The sequence below is a fragment of the Miscanthus floridulus genome, chromosome 2 (genome assembly GCF_019320115.1).
Source record: "Miscanthus floridulus cultivar M001 chromosome 2, ASM1932011v1, whole genome shotgun sequence".
NCBI lineage: Eukaryota > Viridiplantae > Streptophyta > Magnoliopsida > Poales > Poaceae > Miscanthus > Miscanthus floridulus.
In genome coordinates, this window is record NC_089581.1 from 118,010,358 (window position 1) to 118,031,588 (window position 21,231).

Sequence of the window (21,231 nt, forward strand, 5' to 3'; positions counted from 1 at the left end):
ACGGTTTATTTTTCAGCCATGGTTATAAATACTTCATTCATGTGGGGGGTACTTTTGTTCATTCCAACAGTTGAGAAACACCTTTGAGAGTGCCAAGAAGAGCAAGGTCCTAGTGAGGTGATTGAGATTTGAGAATTCCAAAGAGAGCCCTCATTAGTGAGATCAAGAGTAGCAAAGTGTGCATCCACCCTTCTCATTAGGCTTGTCGTGGTCAAGTAAGAGTTCATGCTTGTTACTCTTGGTGATCGCCATCACCAGACGGCTTGGTGGTGATTGGGAGTTTGGTGATCATCTGGCGGAGCTTGTGGATGACCCAACTCAAGTTGTGAGCGGTTGTGGGTGATTCACCGCGATGGAGTATCAAAGAATCAACCCATAGAGAGCACTTGATCCTTGCGCGGATCAAGGGGGAGCTACACCCTTGTGTGGGTGCTCCAACGAGTACTAGTAGGGAGTGGCGACTCTCTGATACCTCGGCAAAACATCGTCGCGTTCCTCCTTCTCTATTTACTTTGAGCAATTCAATTCTTGTCATTTATATTCATAGAATTGTCATGCTAGAGTAGGATTAGAACATAGGTTGCTAAACTTTTGTGCGGTAGATCAATAGAAACACTTTCTAGATACAAGAGATTAATTAGGCTAACCATAAGACTTAATTATTGTAAAGAATTTTAGAATTAGCTCAATTCACCTCCTCTCTTGGGCATCTTGATTCTTTCAAAATGATTGATATGTTCTAGGACGGTGAGACGGTGTATCATAGTTTTGACTCCGCGGTAGATGATCCACATAACTACTATCCATCGAAATTCCTTAACAGTTTGACCATCAGCGGGCTGCCTCCACATGTCTTGAAGCTCAAGCTCGGGTGTCCTATCATATTGCTTAGGAATATTGACCCTGCCAATGGGCTATGCAACGGTACAAGGCTGGTGGTGCGGGGGTTCCGAAGAAATACAATCGGCGCTGAAATTGTGGTGGGGCAGCATGCTGGAAAGCGGGTATTCCTTCCTCAAATACCGCTATGCCCGTCTGATGACGAGATGTTCCCGTTCTAGTTTAAGATGAAGCAGTTTCCTATCAGGCTGAGCTTTGCCATGACGGTCAACAAGTTATAGGGCCAAACTATCCTGAACGTGGATGTGTACCTACCCACACCGGTGTTCTCTCATGGTCAGTTGTACGTTGTGATGTCTAGAGCCACGTTAAGAACCAATATTAAGATCCTTGCCCTCCCGTCTACTGTGGAGGCACAAGAGGGGGAGGCCAAAAAGGCACACAAGAAAAATGCTAAAAAGAATGTCGAGGAAAAAATATAAGAATGCATCAAATAAAAAAGATAAGGATAAGAAGACCCCAATAACAGATAGAACTTTCACAGAGAATATTGTATTTAAGGAGGTTCTAACGCCGTAGGCGAGGTAACTGAACATTACTAACGCATACAATGTATTTTTTCTATTCAATTTATATGGTACAAATAATATCTCACTAATGTTATATTTGTTGTTGTTCTAAGGTATTGTTAAATGGTTTATCAGACTCTACAGGGAGATATTGTATATACACTTGAGTGATGGCATAATAAAATTTGAACATGTGTTATATTATTGTTATAAAAATGACACTTTGAGTGTTTTGTTTATAATATTTTATTTTGTAACCATTCATAACTATTACACGTGTATGTTCTCAAAACCATGAGTTTTGTCAATTTTCCCCACTTTTCTTATGTGTCAATGTGGGATCAACCGAATTAGCACCTGCATAATTATAAACATAAATTACTTGAATAAAACCTATGAAGCAAGTTAGCGATAATAATGAATAATAGTGCTAAACAACACCATATCAGTGGTCGAGGGATGGCACGATCGTAGTGGCGTTGGTTCCGCGTATTCAGGAGGATAACACTTTTGTATTTTCTATTATTACACTAAGGTCATTAGTTTGTGAGCACGAAAGAAATAGATATCATAAATTTCTTCCTGTCAATATAAAACATTATCTTAGCCGCATCCTGGAAAGGTCTATAAAGTAGAGTTTATGAGGCTGCGACGCCGCGCACTCCGTGACATTGGTATTTAATTTTTACAAGTATTATTATCTTATCATACGATTCGTGTATTTTTAGTATAAAATATTAGCTATCGTACTCGCTGCCTAGTTTGTTAGATGTTGCAAATATGTCCATGAGCACATTAGAAACCAGCAGTAGCAGCCTATGAAGGGAGAATAGAAACCCCATTGGCCCATCACGACATCACGCTCGCGTCGCTCTGGCTTACTCGCTCGCATTGGCTGCCGCAGAAGGAGAAGGACGGAAGCGGCGGCGGCGGCGGCGGCGCCGTGGCGGCCAGCGGCGCAGCGACACGTAGCCTCCCCCTCGGTCCTCCCCGGCTCTCCCCCTCGCCCCCTCGGGCCAGCGCCCCTGCACGGCTGCGCGACCTGCGCCCAGCCCTAGCGGCCGACGCCGGGCGGCGGCGGCGCCGCCGCGACGGTCGGAGTTCTCTGCAGTGTGCAGCAGAGAAGCAGCACCCGCCGGCGGTCTGGCCCTTCCCCTAGGCCCCCTCCGGCCCTCCCAGTCCCAGCTCGAGCTCCGACTTGAAGGTTGAAGAAAGATGAGCAGAGTCAGATCCATTGAGTAAGAATTGGAGTTTTCGTTTTCTAATTTTTTTCTTCATTGGATTCTTGTAACATAGATGAAGAAGAAGGGTGTTAGCATGTTTGCTTATTACTATTGCACATTTGCATCGATTTTTTTTTTTTTTTTTTGTATATGGAATAGCCAGCTATGAAATCCTGGCTCCGCCACTGAGTTTGGTTCACAAAAATGTTGTTCTTAGCCATACTTGCTTGAGATTCTTTTCCCACCTTGTGCATTACCATCCAGTTTACTTATATCTCTAGGTTATTTTTATCCCCTTCAAGTGCAGTGTTGCTCTCTCGTGATCCCCTGAGTGGAGTTCTTAAACCTTTGATTGAAGTGAACTGAGGACTTTACACATTGCCTCATGCATGCACATACATCTTCAGGCTAAAAGAAATGGAGAGTTCCAGTTCTGGTTCTTGTGGCCAGGGTGAGTAGTTTACCCCCATTATGTTGTTTGGAGTTGTTTACTCATATTGAATGTAGTAATTAAATTTGTGAGGTTCAAGTAGATAAGTTTAATTGTGTTAACAATACAATGTAGATTTCTGCTCGAAAGTTTGATGCTGTTTCCGGTGATTCCTGTTGAATGCTAAACATGTGATTTAATTGTAACCTTGTCGTTAGCTGTATGTTGTTCTAGAGTCATGTACTCACATTAATTTGGAATTCATTTATGTTCCGCTAATAATTGGGGTTGATTTTCACAATGATATAGTTAAACAAAGTCTTTGGTTTCATGCTACATTGGGAAATGGTTCAACATGGATATACATTTAGGAGGAAAAGCTGTTTTGGCAACTTAACACAATAGATAGTGATATTCCTTGCAACTTATCTAATATAATGAGTATGGCTGGGTTGCTAGGCATTCTAGGTAAATAACTCCTTTCTTGTGAGGAAATAAAATGGAGTTTACTGTAGATTGTTATGGAAATACTAGACATGCTACATTTTTTTTCTAGTGAAAGTGATGCAATTGAAGTGCATTCTATGTTTGCGTCTTTGATATGCTTTGCTGAAGAGAACATCACATTGCAGGTACATTGTATCACTGGCTTGTGCTGTTTGCAGTTTGGCTTTGTGGCAGCCAGCATGTTCTGTCTCAGAAAACACCACTTGAACCAAAAGATAAATTCCTTCTGTCTGATCCACCGATTGGTCTCTTTGATCCCATAGAGATTTCACCATCTGTTCTTCCACACAATACTAACCCTGTTGAGCCACTGTCACCTATGTATCCAAATTACACGTCCTATGATCCAGTCTTGACTGGAAAATGCCATGTAAATTTTTCTGCACTCTCTTATGTCATGGAGAAGACAGCATATGATTGCTCCATTCCTTTAGCACCACTAGTTGCTAATGTTATATGTTGCCCCCAAGTTAATAGCTTGATGAATGTTTTCCAAGCTGCATATGGCAGTGGAAACGATACCCTAGTTCTCAACCAGGCTTCAGCAAATGCTTGTTTCTCTGACATTATGAACATCCTTGCAAGCAAAGGGGCAAACACCAACATTCCTGAGTTATGTACTCTGAGGCCATCAAATCTCACTGATGGTTCTTGTCCTGTGAAGGATATTAGCTCCTTTGAGAAAATAGTCAACACCAGTAAACTCCTAGATGCATGCAGCAGTGTTGACCCACTGAAGAGTGTTGTAGGCCAGTTTGCCAACCTGCTATAGCAGAAGCAGCTATTCACATATCTTCAGGTGGGGCTAACATGTTTGGAAGTTCTAGCATGCCAGGGAGCGCTGTTGGGATTGATGTTGTTAGTGACTGTAAAGGGGTAGTTCACTCCTGGTTATCCATGAAGCTTTCATCAGAGGAAGCTAATAGTGCTTTCAGAGTATTATCTGGTTGCAAGGTGAACAAAGGTAAGCCATGTCATACTCTCTAGGTGGTCAATACTGTAAGTTTCATTGTTATCATGCACAAAACCAAGTGAATTGCCTGATTCTTATTCTAAATGATGTAGTTTGTCCATTGGAGTTTGATGAACCTTCTTCAGTCGTTAAGGCATGTGGCAAGGCATCATCTTCAACGCCTTCATGCTGCGCAGCATTGCACTCTTACATTGGAACTAGGCAGAAACAGATATTTGTCACAAACCTGCAAGCAATTAATTGTGCAACAAAGTTTGGATCAATGCTACAGAAAAGCTGGTGTGGTGGATGATATTTATGGGCTTTTGTGACATTGACTTGAAAGATTTCAGCTTGCAAGGTATGCACTGAAGCCCTATTTACTTATCTTCAATATTTTATTCATCATGGAACCTTTTAAACTCCCTTTTTTTTCCTTGTCACCACTTAACCGAAGCAGCTTTTGGACAGCAAGGTCAGTGTCAATCAATCAACTTTGTTTGATACTTTGATCCATGGACTTCCGTGACTTGATGCTAATTTCCAATCTTCACTATTGTAGGCTGTCTACTTCGGAGCTTACCTACAGATATTTTGTTTGACAACACTACTGGCATTAGCTTTACATGCGATTTGAGTGACAATATTGCAGCACCATGGCCCTCCTCATCTTCTGTCCAATCATTGTCACTTTGTGCTCCTGGTAAGGAGCAGGCATTCTAATTTGGGCGACATCACTACACTTTCCGAAATCACAACATGATTCTCACTACTTTCTTTAACATGTTCAATACTGCTGTTTGTCTAATCACATTGGCATCCTCTTTTGGATTCAGAAATGTCGCTGCCCGCTTTGCCTGTCTCACCGAAATCAGAAAGCTCAGGTACTTAATTTACAATTTGCTGATGAGGTATCATCTACTGTTTTCCATCCTCAGCAAATTGAACTTGTATCCTTTTTCTTCACCTGTAGGTCCCTCCAGAACTGGGATCGGCGTTTTGTTGCCGCTTGTATTCCTCACGATGACCATCACTATCTGAGGAACACTTCATCTAGTGAGCCAGAAGCTTCTTTACCCCCTGTTGATTTTTTCCAAAGCTTGCGCCGAGATATGTTGGCCCGTTTGAAATCATTGGACAAAGTGGTAAGGTGGCGTACAAGATTCAATTACCGCCTGAGATGAGTGCTATCTTCAATGTCTTTCATGTATCCCAATTGAAGAAATGTCTTCGTGTCCCTGAAGAGAGAGTTCCATTGGGGGATATCGAGTTAAAATTTGATTTGACCTTTGAAGAAAAGCCAGTCCGAGTGATTGATTACCGTGAGTGGGTGACTCGGAGTTGGCGTGGTCAAGTTTTACAAAGTCATGTGGAGTAATCAGGTAGTGAACGCGATGCAACGTGGGAAAGAGAAGATTATTTGAGGGAATGGGTTATAAGGAATTCTATCAACAATGGTACGCTTTTCAAATCTCGGGATGAGATTTATAAGGGGGGAGGGCTATAACACCCTAGGTGTTGCATTTCATGAACATGAGCATTATTCATCCATTCATAAGCTTATATCACATGAAACATGATTTCAAAACATTGCAACATGTTGCAATATTTCATGTGTTGTTTTCTTTTATGAAATCAATAGTGTGCAACACTTAAGTCCAACACATGCAACTCACTTAGTGAAACAAAGCTAGTTAGTACCATGCAACAAGATCATGAAACATGTGAAACATGACTATGAAATAGATGTAACATTTCATGTGTTTTCATTGTGTCCATAGATACAATGCTTGATTCTTGTGTGACCAAGGTGTGGTGTGGCTAATAATTCTCTTGAACAACTTAGTGACACTTAGAATGTCATTTGGAACATTGTTCATATTGATCATGTTGCCTAATTATGATTTCAAATAGTGGTTTGACTTGTTTTGACCCCTTAACTCTTTTGTTTGACTGTTTAAAAAGTGTAGCTTAGGATATTTGCATGTCTAAGCAACCTAAAGCAAAGTTGTAGCAAATTTTATAAGGAACAAACTTTGTTTAGAAGCCAAGTCATGAAAATGTGCACAACATGTTCAAAAAGGACCCACAAGTCAGTATTGCAGGCTGATTCAACACTTGAAAATTTTCTAAGTGTTACAACTGAGTTTTAGTTTCATGAACTCAACTTTGGCTTGATATAACTCGTGATCCATCGTGAATTAGCTGATGATGTCTAAAGCATTGTTGTAGCCCTATCATAGCTTTACAACTTTCATGTATATAGTTTTCACTGATTCGTCATGGTTTATGAGATCAAGCACCGTCAAGTCTCACTGTCAGGCGTCGAACGATAACTGAATCGGAGTTTCAGGCGTGCTACAGTGACTGTCTGATTTCAGAAATCGACGGCCACGTGGCGCCACCCATCGCCGGCCGCCTGACTGCATAGCCACGCGCCGCGGACGTCCTGGCATGGTTGGCCATGACATGAACCCTCCCACGCGCCTGCCCGACCGGTTCACAGTTCATTTTCTCCATTCCTTCGCCTCCACTGCGAGCAGCAACAGAGTAGCGCCGGCTCCGCCACTGCCGAGCAAGCCATGCCGTCACCTAGCTCGCTCGCCGCCACAAAAATGCAACTGCCAGCTCGTCAACAGCTCTGCCGTGTCCTCCTCTACCTCCACCTCTTAGCTGAGCAGATTGAGTCTTGGTAAGGGCACATTGGCCACTCCCACTACCGCCGCCATGAGCGTGACCTCGCCGGAGTTGAGGCCGCCGTGGTCGGGGTAGCTAGGAACCCCCTTGTCCTCCTCTCTTTGCTTGGGTAGAACCGTAGTGACCTCGTGGAGCTCATACCGAGCTTGGATGAGGCAGCCATGGCTTACCGTCATTGGCGTCTTGCACCGGAGCTCTGCTGTGCCGCCATTACCGGCGACGAGCCACCTCCGATGGACCTTAGGTCTTGCCACTAGCACCAATCGGTTCTCCTCATCACGTAGAGCACGTAGGTGTCCTTGGTGTTGCCGGAGTCCTCGCCATCGGCGAGCTAGACCACCGCCGTGCCATCGCACGCCGCCTCCCCTGTTCTGTATCACTGACAAGTGGGTCCGGCTGACAGGCAGGTCCCACGCGTCACTGACTGTTTGTTCAAAAGCTAGTTTAAATTTCTAGTTTTGATTGTTGTTTTGTGAATTTTGTAACTCCAAATGTGTAGATCCAAATGGTGTGATTCAAATTTTGTTAGACTCACAGTGAAGTATAGTATTTAAGAAAAATATGACATGAGCACATGATGTAGAAATTTTGGATGAATTAAATAGGAACTTGAAATGTGTTTTTAAATGCATGCAAACTTATTTAAATCATATCTTGAGTTTCTTTGATCCAAAAATTGTGACATTTTGTGGGTAAGCTAGTCTTGCTTAGTAGAAGCTTTGGTTAAAATTTGAGAGTCATTGCATGTATGGTTTTTGAGTTATAGATTTTCCTTTGATCATTGATTGATACTTGTGTGAATTTTTGTAAATTATCTAGGAATCCTATGACCATGAAACTTTGTGGGTAGTATCCTAGTACCTTAAGGATGCTAGGAAAAATATGAAATCTATTGCTTGACACTTTTCACTAAGGTTTCCTAATTATGTCATTTTAAGCCATTATGTCTTATCATTTTTGTGTAGGCTGTTATACTAGCTCAAATGGTGTGAAATTTTATGGTAGTCTACTTAGAGCATGTAGTATCTACTGTACTTTTTGTAGATTTAATGGTGTAGTTTTCATATATGTTTATCATTTCCTCTAATTAATTAAATAAATTAAGAAAGGTATTAGTAGAAATGTTTTGGTAATGAACACCTTACTTTCTGGTGTTCTTGTGATATGTGTAATAAGTGTGTAAAGTTAGTTTTTTCCAATTATGTGTTTACATCATAAGTTAATAATTATTTGTTTGCATTATGTCCTTCTGGACAGATCTGGGGACTTTATAAAGTTCCCCGTGATATTTTGGTTTGATGTGAATGTGATGAATACAAAAGTTGTAGATAATTTATATATCTAGCTCTTGTCAAAATTTGATGGCATTTGGCCTAGTAGTTTAGGAACTACAGCTGTTTAAAGTTAGGTTCCAGTTTTGCTTACTCTCTATCTTGTGAGGACAGAGTTCTGTTGATTAAAGAATTCAACCTGGTAAAGGTTAGAATCATGCTTAGAGGTCTAAAAATGAATTCTAGACAATTTCATAAGCTTTCCAAATTGTCTTGTTGCATGTCACTTGTATTTATAAATCTCCATTTATGGCCAGTTTACTGTACCACTATATAGTCTCCATTTTGCTGAAGTACAAATGCTTGAGTGTATGCTTGTTGCAATGTTCTCGTTGATTGTTTAGGGGTTAGCCTAACTTGACAATATGCTTAGGTGCAGGTGCTAGGTCATTAACTGAAGATGAGAAATTATACATTTGGTTGTATAAACTTGGTAAGTAAAATGATTTGAATAGAGCTTAAGTGGAATATGTAGGCGAACATGTGCATTCCCCGAGCATCCCTGACTTCGTTTATGTGCATCTATGATATTTATCTTGCGCATTCATGCAATAGGTGTGCTGGAGGGAGTGACGTTGCTAGAGTTCGAGGGAGCCAACCAGGAGGAGGAGCCCAAGGTGCAGGAAGCCGATGAAGCAGCCACCGTGGAGGAGTTGCCCGAGTGCCCTGACCACCAGCCTTCCTCTTTCCTGAAAGGTAAGCCCGGAGCATATTAAGCCTCCCACGTTTTTACAAATACATTGAGTATCTTTTATTGATTGATGATGCATTAAGTATAGGAATTGGTTGGAACCAATTGCTGCATTATATATCCCTCCTTGTCCAGACATCGCACTAGAATCCTATTTAAGTTCAGGAACGGATTAAATGCTTAGCCATGCTTAGTGTGGTAGAAGTCAGGTGATGTCCTATCACCTGCGAGCTTTAGGATGAGGTGGATCACGGTTGGCTATATTTGCTATCATGGAAAAGAACCATGTTAAAATGAATAAAGAACCATCGCACTGGAATCCTATTATGTTGAATTACTGTGATCTTGGTTGTATGCAAGTTGGTTTGAAATCCTTCGAGATTTCAGTTGACTACCAGGTTTATATGGGCTCAAGTTCGAGAATTTGATCATTTCGGCGATTGTTTTTGTACTTGTGCTCTTATAAATTGGTCGGTTCTGTGACACGAAGCATGCATCATATAATAGCATCTTACTTGAACTATAAATCCCCCTTCACGTATAATGAAATTAGTAAATTGGTAGGACTAACTAAATGAATGCTTTAATAAATGTGCTGTCATCTCTTTAATCCCTGGATTCTGATCGGGAAGGTGTCCTAATGGATGGTTCGTCTCTCTTACAGATGAATCTGAGGTCCGAACGCGGGAGCACCAGTTTGGGAGCGGCCAACGAGGGCCATGGTGACAGTGCTCGGGAGGTTCCACCTTTGGTTCCTCATCCTTTCCCGCCACCGCCACCGCCTTCGCCGATGTCCCCTACGGAGATCATGGTGGAGTTGTTGGCTGCTCGTCGGGAGTCAGCCGCTGCTCGTCAGGAGACAACTCGTGCCATGGAGATTATGGCGCAGGCCATCGCAGGTCTTGCCCGTGGAGGCTCCGAGGGCAACGGTGAGAATGGGGGTGGTGCTCGCCATCCTGAGGGATAGTCCTCTTACTAGGACTTCCTCAAGACCCACTCGCCCACGTTCACGCCATCGGATGAGCCTTTGGAGGTGGAGCACTGGCTTCGCACGCTAGAGCAGAAGTTTCGGCTGCTCGGTGTGCCAATGAGCAGAAGGTGCACTTTGTGTCCCAGCAGCTTTTGGGGTCAGCAGGTGCCTGGTGGGAGACTTTCTAGGCCACGGAGCTACCGGATCTTCCGGCAATGTGGCAGGAGTTCTCCACCGCCTTTCGCGAGTTCTTCATCCCTGCTGGTGTTATCAACCAGAAGGTGATCGAGTTCCTAGAGCTGCGCTAGGGAAGCAGGATGGTAATGGAGTTTGTGACCCAGTTTAACCACTTGGCTCAGTATGCTGGTAGTCAGGTGGATACGGATGACAAGAAGAGGGACCGCTTCTTTCATGGTCTCACTCCTTCACTTCAGGAGAAGCTGTATCTGGGGAACTATCAGAACTTTGGGGCTCTCATGAATGCCGCTATTGCTCTTGAGGGTTTTCAGCGGGCATCGCAGGTGGATTGGAAGAGGAAGCGGGTGGTAGCTGAATCCTCCAGCCACCCTCATTCATAGAAGGTACAAATTGTTAGGCGGGGCCCTATCAACCATCTAGCAGGCCTCCGTTCTAGTCACTCCAACAGATGTCACAGACTTCCTCTACTCAGTACAAGGCACCTCTGTAGTAGGTGCAGCCCCAGCAGACTCAGGGACAGTAGGTCCCACCTCGTCGGGGATTCGAGAACAAGCCTGGTGCTTGTTTCAAGTGTGGCAAGGATCGCCACTGTGCCAGGGAGTGTCCTCAACAGCAGGCAACTCAGTCGTCTCAGCCGTCTGCAAATTCTAGGCTTATTAAGAGGACTATCATCAAGAGGAAGGTGCCCAGCAGATCTGGTCAGGTGCACTTCATGGATGCTCAGCAGGTTGTGCAGTAGGAGATAGTTATGGCTGGTATGTTTACCATCGAATCTCATCCAGCTTTGGTGTTGTTTGATTCTGGTGCATCACATTCCTTTATGAGCATGGGGTTTGTAGAGCGGTATAACTTATCACTATTGGCTATACCATATGCCTATAAGATCCATACTACGGGTTCTCAGATGTTCATCAATACCCGCATGGATATAGTAAGTTTGGTATTAGCCACCCACACTTAACGTCTATAGTTCATGATAATGCCTGGGCAAGGCATTGATGCTATTCTTGGAATGAACTAGTTGCGGGTGTATGGGATAGTATTGGATATGAAGAGAAGAAGTGTGGAGTTATGGCTTCCTTCTTCTGAGGATAGGATGTCTCTCATCATACCCTCAGAACCAGTCTTACCTATTGCTGCCCATGCTGAAGCCGTTCCTGATCTTACCTCCATTCCAGTAGTATGTGAGTTCCCAGATGTTTTCCCTGAAGATCTTCCTGGATTGCCACCAGACCGGGAGGTAGAATTCTCCATTGAGCTTGAGCCTAGTGCTGCTCCTATCTCCAGACGTCCATACCGCATGGCTTCGAGAGAACTAGCAGAAATGAAGAAGCAACTAGAAGAGTTGATGGACAAAGGTTTCATCCGCCCGAGTTCTTCACCATGGGGTTGCCTGGCTATTTTCGTGAAGAAGAAGGATGGTACTCTATGGATGTGTGTGGATTACCGCCCCCTCAATGCGGTAACAGTTAAGAACAAGTATCCTTTGCCCCACATAGATACTTTGTTTGATTAGTTAGCTGGTGCCATGGTGTTCTCGAAGATAGATCTCCGATCGGGCTACCATCAGATCAAGATCAGGCCATAGGATATACCAAAGACAACTTTCTCTACTAGGTATGGGTTATATGAGTACCTAGTGATGTCTTTCGGTCTCACCAATGCCCCGGCCTTCTTCATGTACCTGATGAACTCAGTTTTCATGCCAGAGATGGATAAGTTTGTGGTGGTTTTCATTGATGACATCTTGATCTATTCCAAGAATGATGAAGAGCATGCCCATCACATCTGGATAGTACTGACTCGACTAAGGGAGCACCAGTTGTATGCTAAATTTAGCAAGTGCGAGTTTTGGTTAGATCGAGTGTAGTTTCTAGGGCATGTGTTGACACCTGAAGGCGTTTCTGTAGATCCCAGCAAGGTGTAAGATGTATTAGATTGGAAGTCTCCTAGGTCTGTGCACCAGATCCATCAGTTCCTTGGGCTAGCTAGATATTATCAGCTTTTCATCCCTGATTTCTCTAAGATAGCCCAGCCAATGATCAAGCTGCTCCAGAAAGAAGCTAAATTTGATTGGAGTCCAGCTTGTGAAGAAGCTTTTCAGTCCCTGAAGACTTTTCTGACCACTGCTCCTGTGTTGGCCCAACCAGATATTGAGAGGCCCTTTGATGTTTACTGTGATGCCTCGAAGACGGGATTGAGATGTGTGCTTATGCAAGATGGGCGTGTGATAGCTTATGCTTCACGCCAGCTGAAGAAGCATGAGGTGAACTACCCCACCCATGATTTAGAGCTAGCTACTGTAGTTCACTCTCTGAAGATTTGGAGGCATTATCTGTTGGGCAACAAAGTGCATATCTTTACTGACCACAAGAGCCTTAAGTATATTTTCACTCAGTCTGAGTTGAACATGAGGCAAAGGAGATGGTTGGAGTTGATAAAGGATTATAATTTAGAAGTCCATTATCATCCAGGAAAAGCCAATGAGGTAGCTGATGCTTTGAGTCGTAAGTCGCATCAGGTTGAGGAAATACCCTTGTCACTCCACCACACAGAGGTGCTAGCTTAGATTGCATTGACCTCAGAATTACTGGAGCAAATTATTCGGGAGCAGAAGGAAGACCCTGAAGAGATTCCTCACATCAGGAAGTTGCTAGCTGAAGGGCGTGGGCCTCATTTTAGCATTGATCAGCAGGGGGTCGTGAGATACAAGGATAGACTTGGTGGTCCCATCTAATGAAGAGCTGAAAAGAAAGATTTTGCAAGAAGCCCATCATTCCAAGCTGTCTATCCACCCTGGTAGCAACAAGATGTACCATGATCTACGCTAACTGTACTGGTGGTCCTACATGAAGCAAGATATCACCCAGTTCATTGCGGAGTGTGACACTTGCGGTAGAGTCAAGACAGATCATATGCGTGCTCCTGGATATCTGCAACCTTTGCCCATTCCTGTTTGGAAATGGGAGGATATTTCCATGGATTTCATTGTGGGTTTACCCCACACCTCCATGGGCTTTGATTCTATTTGGGTCATTGTGGACCGTCTCACCAAGTCTGCCCACTTCCTTCTGGTGGATACTAGATACACTGCCAAGAAGTATGCAGAGTTATACTTTGATTAGATTGTGACCCTACATGGAGTTCCTCTCACCATCATCTCTGATAGAGGGTTAGTTTTTGTCTCTCGTTTCTAGGAGAAGCTCCAGGAATGTATGGGTACTCGTCTTCTCAGAAGCTCAGCATACCACCCACAAACTGATGGTCAAACTAAAAGGGTGAACCAGGTGCTCGAGGATATGCTGCGGGCTTGCACCATCTCTTTTCCTGAGAAGTGGGATCAGTGTTTGAAGCTGGCAGAATTTTCATATAATAACAGCTACCAAGAGAGTATCCGCATGGCACCATTTGAAGCTTTATATGGGCAGAAGTGTAGGACACCACTAAACTGGGTTGAAGTAGGAGACCGTGGGTACTTCAGGCCTGATTTCATAAAGGAGGCTCGAGAGAAAGTAAATATAATTCGTGAACACTTAAAGGCAGCTCAGAGTCGGCGGAAGGCTTATGCAGACAAGCGGAGAAGGCCTTTGGAATTTGTAGCTGGGGATTATGTGTATCTCAAGGTATCTCCTATGAGAGGGGTACATCGGTTTGGTATCCATGGCAAGTTAGCCCCTCAGTATGTGGGTCCATACAAGGTGTTGCAGTAGTGTGGTCCCGTTGCTTATCGTATCCAACTCCCTGAAATTCTCTCGGTAGTTCACAATGTATTTCACGTCTCGCAATTGAAGAAATGCCTATGAGTTCCTAAAGAATCTGTGGAAATAGAAGGACTTTCGGTCCAACCTGATCTGTCTTATGTGGAGCATCCTATAAAAATCTTGGATGAGAAGGAGAGAGTGACTAGGAACAGAGCGATAAAATTTTACAAGGTGTAATGGCAAAATCATTCAGAAGACGAAACAACCTGGGAGCATGAGAGCTACATATCAAAGCATTACCCCCATCTCCTCTCTAGATCGGATAGTTAGTTATTGCGCCAAATGTACTCCCTACCTCTTTCTCACAATAGGCACATGAAATCTCGGGTCGAGATTTTGTTTTAGGGGGGGTAGATTTGTAACACCCCGGTGTTACATTGTAATGTTTTGCTAAAACATTTCGTAAGCATCTGAATTATGTGCATATGTGTATGACATAAAGTATAACTCAATGTTCGGCACTTGAAACATTCATACGAAACATGAGTCCGTGGTTATATTTCATATAATATTGTGTAATCGAATTGTTCTGGAAACGAAAAGGGCTAAAGAACGTTTGGCTAACGGCGGTAAAATAGGTGTGGTCGGACAAGGATAGTTGGTTAGTACCTCGAGTAGGCTGGATTTGGGTTCCGATGTGGAATCGTTCGTTTCAACGTCATTCGCGTAAGTTTCGGAAGTGGTCGACGATGCCACGTTTGGCAAGCTCTGTGGAGCGATCGACTTAAGCAGTAGCACGATGTCATGACTGTGATAGATAGCTTAATGTACCCTCTTGTGCATCGAATAGTTAGTTCGGCTTTTGGAGCATCGTGTACAAGTTTTGTGCTTGCTTTAAAAAGCATGCGCGTCACTGGAATTGGCACTGGGCGCGGTCACCACTGGCCTGGCACGCTGCTAGCATTGCCAGCGCTCTGTCGTGCCAGCCGCGTTCGTGCGCACCGCGTTCACCGTCCCGCCGGGAACGCACATGTTTCTGGGGCTGCGCGCCAAGGCCGCCTGCCACCGCGCTATCCGCGACCACAGCCACTGCCGGCCTCGGCCACGCTACTGCCCCACTGCCGGCCACGGCCATGCTGCTGCCCGCCGACCCAGTCTTGCCGCGCCATGCTTTTGCTTCTACACTGCCTTGGCTGGGAGCACGCTGAGCCTGCGCTACACGCTGCCCGTCGTCCCACCGGTCCTGTGTCCGTTGACATCTTGTTGGCTGGTCGTGCGCTGGGCGACAGCCTGCCCCGCCGTCACCTTGGCGTCGATGTCGCGCTGCCTCTTTTGTCTAGCGCTGCCCGACGCAACGGCGCCATACTACGCTCGTCGTCTTGCCGCAGTGGCTGTGCAGATGACTCGCCTGTCCCGCTATCGTATAGTGGTGCTGTTGGCCCATGCGTTGACGCCGCAGATGAGCCAAGCCATGACCTCCCCTATCTCTGTTGTCCCCTTGGCCGCCAAGGCGATTCTTCTCAATTCGCCATGACCGTAGCAGTAGACTCCAATTCGGCCTAGGCTCAGCTTCGTTAGGTATCTGACTGCATCCCGTCCCCACCTTGTTGTGTATGCCTTTGCACAGGGCCGAAATTTCGTAATCCCATGCCACTGGCTCCATAAGGCCGGGCGGACGCCCTCCAACGGCGAGCCAGTCACTCAGTGCATCTCGTAGCGATTCAGTGCACCCATAGCCTTACCGTACCCTCCTGAGCACCCCGCGCACCTTAGCCGTAGCATCGCAGCAGGCCAGCCCCACCACCGTGGTCGTGCCACCGTCGGGCACCGCCGCGAACGCACATGGCCAGCTCTGCTCAGACCACCTCCGACTGAACCATCAACGTGAAGGTATCCGTGAGTACTCCCTGGTGCTCGCTAGCTCGTGTGCTGGCCTTGCCTTCGCTGTTGCTTACGGGAACGCCTCCGCCATTATAGGTCTGGGCTCACCGCCGGGGAGGGATTTCGAGACGATGCCCCTGCTCGCCGAACCGCTTCTAGACCACGTGTGCTGCCTTGGAGGTACTCATCGGCCCCTTAGTTAGGTTGTGGGGAGTTGGGTGTCGCCGGCGTGGCCATCCTGTGCCCACGCCATCGCGCCGGTGCGCGCCCTGGGGGCCAGGGACTTAGCCGCGGTGAAGAAGTAGAAATGGGAGGGTGCAGCTATAAAACGGTAGACTGAGGAAATAGTGCTCTGGTGCTCACGGAGATTATCTAGGACTTCGGGGGTGCCCGTGCATATTTGTCGACGCGCGCAGGCCTTCCCCCCGTCGTGGGTCGTTGGCCGTCTGGGCCGCACGGTGGCCTGCTATCGCGCACGGGTGGGATGGCGCACTGGGCCGAGCCGCACGGTGTGGGCCGACGTAGAGAATTTGGTTTTCTTATTTTTCCAGAGGATAGAAATGCTTATTCATTTTGGTTATGAATCCAACTTTGATAAATCATAGTAAATTGCGTGGTTGTCCAAAAATAGTGAAACTACTTTTGTTAGGTTCGCAAAAATACCATCTATCTGTTAGTGTAGTTAGTTCGCAGCTAGCTGTTATGATTATAGGCTCATAAATTCTAATTAGAAGACTTAGCATTATGTAGAATAATGTTTGTATGAATTCTTGTGGCAAATCGGTAATAGTTTTAGCTTTAGAAATTTTATAGTATGTTCACTAGGATATTATGTGCTTGCTGTAAATTTTGTAACCTTATAACGAGTTGTTAGATAGAGTGACTATTACTTTTGCTTTATCGCATATAGGGTAAATTAGCGTTCGGAGTAGGAACATTAGTAATTGCTATAAGAATAGATGCCATGTTTAATACTTGTTGGTGGGGACAATACGTAGCTTAGCCTTTAGTGGGTAGACCTCACTTAGTAGTTAAATAGATGTACTTTTGCATTTAGAGTTGTTGTTGCCATAGTGTTAATCATTGCATCATCATTTCATGTAGATCACGAACAGGTAGACTTCGTACCCGTCTGCGAGCCAGAGTACGACGAGGTGATCGAGGAGTACGAGGAGGAGCTCTTCGCATAGGAGGGAGCCCAGGAGCCTGTTGGTACTGACCTTGCTTACCTAGCACCTGCCCAAGGCAAGCCCCGGTACATAACCCCTATTTTAAATGATCACTGAATATATATATTTATGATATGCATTTACGTTATAGGCATTTTATGGAAACTACATGCATAAGTATATCTACCATGAGTCCTACTAGTTCAGGTCGAGTAGTTGCTATGCTCAGGATGTCAGGTAGCGTGAGTAACCTGACGTTACTCGCAAATAGGTGATTAAACTATGATATCATGATGAAATAATGGAAAGGAAAATGGTGACCGGGCAGGGATGTGGATTTGGTACTGGTGGGTGTGAGGGGTTGTGTCCTACGGCCAATAGGGCATAGCCCAGTTACACTTTATCCCTGTCTGTGTCGATTAAGGACCGGTCGTTGCATATGACTCTAGGCAAGTCATAGACTATTGTCCCGAGCACATACTTGGGTATGGGCGCAGGGAAGACTTGCTGCTCTCTTGTCGCGGATCCGGCTCTTTCCGGACCGACTGATGGGAAGAGGAGGTGGTGGAGGTCCTTGCACCGCACTGAGTCTGGGACTTAGGGGCGGGGGCTTGGAGTCCAAGTTTGGACGGGGACCTGGACACCCGGGACAGGAGAGTGGTGGGTTAGTCCTGCTTGTGCCTGGGGTACAAGCGGGGCATGTGTCTTCAGGGCACCTAGCTGGGCAAATTGATTCGTGAATCACCGGGTTATCCGGTACGGCTTGTCTGCAGTTTAGCACCATAGTAAGAACTGGAAGTGGAAAAGGAGAAGGAACAGTATCGATTGCTCAACTCTTGCTTGAAAGTAGAACAGGTGCTTATATAGATTGACTAGATGAAAACTTAATGCGGCTGATGATAATAATGTATCAATAAGGACTCACTATTAGTATTGCTTTTGCTAAAAGAGAACCAACAACCATAAAGCCTAGCATATTCCTTGGAGTTGGGGAAGTATTCCCACTGGTCAGATAAGTCTTGCGAGTACATTGTGTACTCAGGGTTTATTTACCCCTGTTGCAGGTGATGCTTGAGGAGTACCTTGTATGGAGGATCCTTCTAGTGGGCTCAGACAGAATCCTCGTTATCTTATCGTTAGATGTTATCTTTTAATATTCCGTTGTTTATCATTCCGCACTCTGTATCTAGGTATTGTAATAATGTACTTTTAAGAAACTCTAATGTATGAAATGGACTTGTGTTGTAACTCGTTCTCATTATTAGATCCTTAGGAAAAATGTGGATCTTTTGGGTTCTCCCTCGGGGTGTGCCCGACGGACACCATTCGCTATAGCTGCTTTCGGGGTGCTTAGTGTCTGGTGGAAGACAAGCGCCTCCATAAGTACGCTATTTCGGGCGGTTCTACCATAGGACGTTGCACCATACTCTAAAGTCCAGTGTCCTGATCAGTTCATAGGAGGTGAACTGCTGCTGAGAAGGAGTGATCGGACGCTAAAACGGTGCTTTCCCAATGTCCGATCAGATGGCGATCCAGCATCCGATCAAGCAAAGAAGACAAAGTAAGGATTGATCGTACTCTGGCTGTGTCCGGTCAGTGGTGATCGGACGCGTCCGATCGCGATTCTAGGGGTTTTGGACCTTTCTAGAATCGACCGGCCGCTGGGTGGCAACGTCCGGTCGCTGCCACCGGAGCGTCCGATCAGTAGAAAACGTACGAGATCCGGTCTCTTTCCTATTTCCTTTTCTGTTATGTCATGGGGACCCCTTATAACCATAGGGACCACCATGCCTACACCGTCGCTGTCTGCACCCTGCCTACGCTACCGCACCCATGCCGCCATGCCCTGCCTGCACCGCCATGCCGCACCGTCGATGTCCGCGCCCTGCTCATGTCAAGCGCCTGCCGCACAGCCGCTCCTGCCCACACCCTAGCTCCATGCCGCCATAGCAACGCCACTTCTCCTCACGCCTATGCCATCCATGCCTGCGCTGCCACCCGTGCTGTGCTCCCTGCACTACCGTGAGCCCATGCTGCTCCCTACACCGCCGTGCTAGTGCCATCCGTGCCCACGCCATCCATGTCCAAGCCATGCTCCTACGCCGTAGCCCGCGTCGTGCTCCTGCTCCGCTGCCCACATCGTGCCCTAGCGCTGCCTTGGCCCTGCCCTGCTTTAGCGCTGCATCCAGTGCCCTCATTGCATGGCTCGGCCATCGAACTTCGCCGCAACCCCAACCCTAGCCTCGCATTGCCGATCCGGTGGTTCCCCAATTCGTTCCACTTCTTGTCGATTCGCCGGTTCGTAAGGTAGCAAGCCCTCATTTCCAAATTCGTATCCATTGCTTGCTTTTTAGGGTTTTGTATCTCTAGATATATTGTATTTATTTGTATATCCTATCTATTCTATTGTATAGCGAGTCGGTGCTGTTGTGGTCCCATTGACAGTTGTCAGTTAACTCGGGGCCAAGCTCGCGAGTACGGATCGAGGCCAAGCCTCAGGAAGTGATAGTTGATTGTTGATCTTCGTTAGCGACAGTTATTCTTTTCAGATCCATCAGATGGCTCGTGTCAAGAATGTCGGAGGTGGTCCCGGTGATGAGGATCCAATGCCCCTGCCTCGCTAGCCTACAGATGCAAAAGGCAAGGCGACAAAGAAGCTAGCAACAAGGAAGCACAAGTATCCTGATGCAGATACAACGAGAGCAGTCGCAGTTGCAGAGGCCGCAGAGCGCGTAGAGAGAGGAGGTGCTCAAAGTGGTGTTGTTATTGCAGATCAGCTTTCTCCATCTACGAGGGCTGCACTTGAGCAGGTTGAGCGCCGTCATGGTGGTCCAGCTAGGACTCTCATGGTTGGAGGATGGCATGTCGCTATTGATGAGACTCAGTCTCAGGGGGAGCCTCAGCAGTAGCCACAGCCAGCAGAGCAAACTCAGGAGGGAGAGCAGGCCAAGGAGATAGAGCGGCACCTTAGCCATAGCTTCACCGCTCTGGTCGTACCCGTGCTACAGTCACATCGAGGTCAGAGACACAGCGAAGGGGTTCTCGCCCACCGCCTATACCATAGGGTCCGCCTCTAGTGACTCACTTGGATTTGAGGGCCACCACGGCCAAGCAGGTTCAGTAGCTCAGATTTGTGGACTTTGAGCAGTGGTTCTCGCTGAGGCGGGATGAGCGTGCTTCAGAGGATTTCTACACACCTCTATAGGAAGATTTTTATAATGCATATCTTAACAGTGGGGTAGTATTGAGACCATTGTAGCAGCAGCTGGAGATCATAATCGCCCTTACCTAGCTTACCTGCCAGGGCTGATAGATTTACTTGGATGGACAGGCTTATATGTTCCATCTTGGATCCATCAGTTCTATGCTACACTCTAGATTGACCCGCAGCATAGATTTATACACTTTACATTCAGAGGCAGAGATTACAGACTGATGAGCACTAGAGCCAGAGAGATACTCAAACTTCAGGAGCAGCCCATCCAGCTACATAAGGTTTGCTATGGACAGATAGCGCCTCCTAAACGCCCTCACGACGGTCTTGTGCCCCCTACAGATCTAGTCCATCATTGTTTTATAGAGCCATTCGGCGAGGGGTCGAGCAGGACACCCAGTGATCTCACTCCTATAGCTAGAGTGCTTGGATGCTATTATGAGGAGGACACTGCTTTCGAGGATGGGGTATCAGCGAGGGCTTGACTCGCATACAGTTATGGTTACTGAACTCTCTGATGTAGCAGACAGTGTTTGACATTTGGGATCTCCTTCTATCAGAGATAGAGGATACTATTGCAGAGGGGTTCAGGGGTCATAGGCAGCTGCCATATGCTCACTGAGGTTACATTCCTGATCTATAGGGCAGTTACTATGAGGCCACCAGAGATGCTGATAGAGTATAGTGGTGCTACTATAGAGTTCCCTGCATACAACATGACTTAGATGATCCGTCATAGTATAGTAAGGACACCCTAGCCAGCCGAGCCGACATCTAGAGGTGCCAGAGACTGTAGCTCAGCAGGATGAGACCATTAGGAGCATAGCAGCTATAGAGGAGGAGCAGCTTGATGCTCAG

At 46.0% G+C, this 21,231-nt stretch overlaps 1 pseudogene; it reads left to right on the plus strand.

Moving 5' to 3' along the window:
- Positions 1–2,238: 2,238 nt before the first annotated feature.
- On the plus strand, positions 2,239–5,608 carry LOC136539457 (uncharacterized GPI-anchored protein At1g61900-like; annotated as a pseudogene).
- The last annotated feature ends 15,623 nt before the right edge of the window (positions 5,609–21,231 follow it).